At 62.2% G+C, this 2,468-nt stretch overlaps 1 long non-coding RNA gene and 3 other non-coding genes across 4 annotated transcripts in view; all 4 read right to left on the reverse strand.

The window, feature by feature from the left end:
- LOC111723808 overlaps window positions 1-555 on the reverse strand; it is a 4,246-nt gene extending 3,691 nt beyond the window's left edge. Inside the window, exon 1 of the long non-coding RNA XR_002772272.1 lies at window positions 333-555. This is a non-coding gene — a long non-coding RNA (uncharacterized LOC111723808). The remainder of the gene's footprint in view (window positions 1-332) is intronic.
- A 191-nt stretch (window positions 556-746) lies between these two features.
- On the reverse strand, window positions 747-818 carry TRNAE-CUC. Its single transcript has one exon. It is a non-coding gene; the product is annotated as a tRNA-Glu (tRNA).
- A 267-nt stretch (window positions 819-1,085) lies between these two features.
- TRNAG-UCC lies at window positions 1,086-1,157 on the reverse strand. Its single transcript has one exon. It is a non-coding gene; the product is annotated as a tRNA-Gly (tRNA).
- A 910-nt stretch (window positions 1,158-2,067) lies between these two features.
- TRNAD-GUC lies at window positions 2,068-2,139 on the reverse strand. The gene has a single exon. It is a non-coding gene; the product is annotated as a tRNA-Asp (tRNA).
- Window positions 2,140-2,468: the final 329 nt, after the last annotated feature.

Below are 2,468 nucleotides of genomic sequence, written 5' to 3' on the forward strand. Positions count from 1 at the left end.
CTCTCTCTCTTTTCCTGGGTTCTTTGTCTAGGGGTATATATAGTCACATGGGCCCTTTATACATTAGGGCAGGACTTGGTAACAAATGAATGGATACAGTCCCTTCCTCTGGGGTAAGGTGAAATGAATGCATATTCATAGATATAGTCCATTCATGAAATTGGTCAGGCCTACGAAACTTAAATGATATTGACCAGGCCTAGGAAATTGGGGTGGGGGTGGGGGGTTCCTTGTTGTGCAAGGGGAGGGAGACACTAAGAAGCTGGTGTCTCCCTAGCAGCTGTCTGGCCCACCGGCGACTGGAGCCTCCTGCCCCATCCCTTGTTGCCTACCCTCAAACCTACTGGTACCACTTGTCTGCTGCCGCTCCCCGAACACCAGAGAGGAGGTGAGAGAGACCCAGCTGGCTGGAGAGCCACCTGTCCTGTATCAGGAGGAGGCAGGCTGTCGTGGCCGGTCCGGTTGGGGCTCTGGGCTGAGGAAGAATGAGAGCGAAGAGGCGAACGTCTGGGAGGGCAGAGGGAGAGAATCAGAAGGCCTGAAGGTGGCCAGCCGGACCAAAAGGCCAGATGGGCTGAGGCGCAGGAGCCAGGGGTCAGGCTACACGTGGAGGACGCTGGAGGTGGTGGCTGGGAGGCGGGAGAAGGGAGCAAGCCAGCTCCCAATGAAAGCGAGCGTGTTGGTCAAAAGGGAGGTGCGAAGGCGTCGGGAAGTCTGGCAGGCAGCAGCACTGCAAGAATAAAGGTTTCCCTGACCGGGAATCGAACCCGGGCCGCGGCGGTGAGAGCGCCGAATCCTAACCACTAGACCACCAGGGAGGCCTGCCTAGTGGGCCAGGCTTATGCCTCCTGGACAAAGTGGCACTCCGCGGTGGCAAGGGTTCCGTAATACCCAGGTGCCTGGCTCCTGCTTTGGTTGAAAACAAAATTTGGCCACCAGCCGCCCCTGGCAATACGCGTGCCCTGGCAGCTCTCCACCCGCTTGGCAGACCCTCCAAGCTGCAGGCGCCTCCTTCCCTTATGTACACACGCATGCAGACACAGACCAATGCCACGGACCCGGACCTGCGCAAAAGGTAAACTGACTGCGTTGGCCGGGAATCGAACCCGGGTCAACTGCTTGGAAGGCAGCTATGCTCACCACCATACCACCAACGCCGCTGGGTGCCCGTGGTCCCGCCACGTCGGTCACATCGGCGTGTGGCCACGGCCAGCGCAGCCTGATCCGACGCCGTGCCTACCCTCGGTTCCGCGCTGCCAGTGGGCCAGAAGAGGCTCCAGCCCTCCTTCCTCCTGGCCTCCGCCTGCCTACCGACCTGCTTGCCTGCCTGTCTGCCGCGGATGGCGCTATCGCTGCCTTGCTGTTGCTGGCTGGACCCTCCTCGCACCCGCCAGGGACTTGCTCATCCGCCTTCCACAGGGGGTCCCCAGGCCGTGTGCGTCGTAGGGAGCTCATTCCGATTGGTCAGGCGCTGTGGGGGCGCGACGAAGCAGCTCAGAGTAGGCGACCAAGGGGCCAGCGGGGAGGAAGGAAAGGACCAGGAAGTCCAGGCGGGGCATCAAAGGGGTCGGGGAGCCAAAAGGGCCAAGGGGGGTCTCTGAGGTAAGGAGAATGGCGGAGGGCGGGGTCTGTAGGGATGAGCGTTGGGATGGGAGCGGGCGGACCGGTCAGGCACAAGAGGGCGCCCTGTGCACGTGCTGGCTGGAGGGCGGTGAAGAAGGGCCGTTGATCTCTAGAAGGCTGGGTTGCGGGCGGTAGCCAAAAAAGGTGGCAGCCTTCCCGTCGGGGGAACGAAACCCCGGTCTCCCGCGTGAAGGCGGGGAAAACCAACCACTATACTAACGGGGCATCAAAGGGGTCGGGGAGCCAAAAGGGCCAAGGGGGGTCTCTGAGGTAAGGAGAATGGCGGAGGGCGGGGTCCGTAGGGATGAGCGTTGGGATGGGAGCGGGCGGACGTGTCAGGCACAAGAGGGCGCCCTGCGCACGTGCTGGCTGGAGGGCGGTGAAGAAGGGCCGTTGATCTCTAGAAGGCTGGGTTGCGGGCGGTAGCCAAAAAAAGGCGGCAGCCTCCCCGTCGGGGAATCGAACCCCGGTCTCCCGCGTGACAGGCGGGGATACTCACCACTATACTAACGAGGACGGCGGTAGCTGTGCACTGGACGCCGGACCCTTCTCGAAGTTTCAAAGCCTAGCTCTGCCTTCCTCCCCCTGCCCAACGCAGGCACCCAACACGTGCACCCAGTCTAACCCCACCCACACCGCCGCCGCCACTTCCACTCTAAACCCCAACCTCGCTGTCCACCCCTTACCCGGTGGGCGAAACCAACTTGCCGCCGCTCCCAACAAAGCACCCTCTGACCACACCTGGGGCCGGACCCCAACGGGTACCCCAGTGGAGTGGAACTTACCAGTGCGTCCTCCCTGCTGCCTCCAGGGCGGAGATCGCTCCTGGACGAAGAGAGGCGGGC

This window comes from Otolemur garnettii, unplaced genomic scaffold, assembly GCF_000181295.1.
Source record: "Otolemur garnettii isolate 467f Iridium unplaced genomic scaffold, OtoGar3 scaffold00016, whole genome shotgun sequence".
In the NCBI taxonomy this organism is placed as follows: domain Eukaryota; kingdom Metazoa; phylum Chordata; class Mammalia; order Primates; family Galagidae; genus Otolemur; species Otolemur garnettii.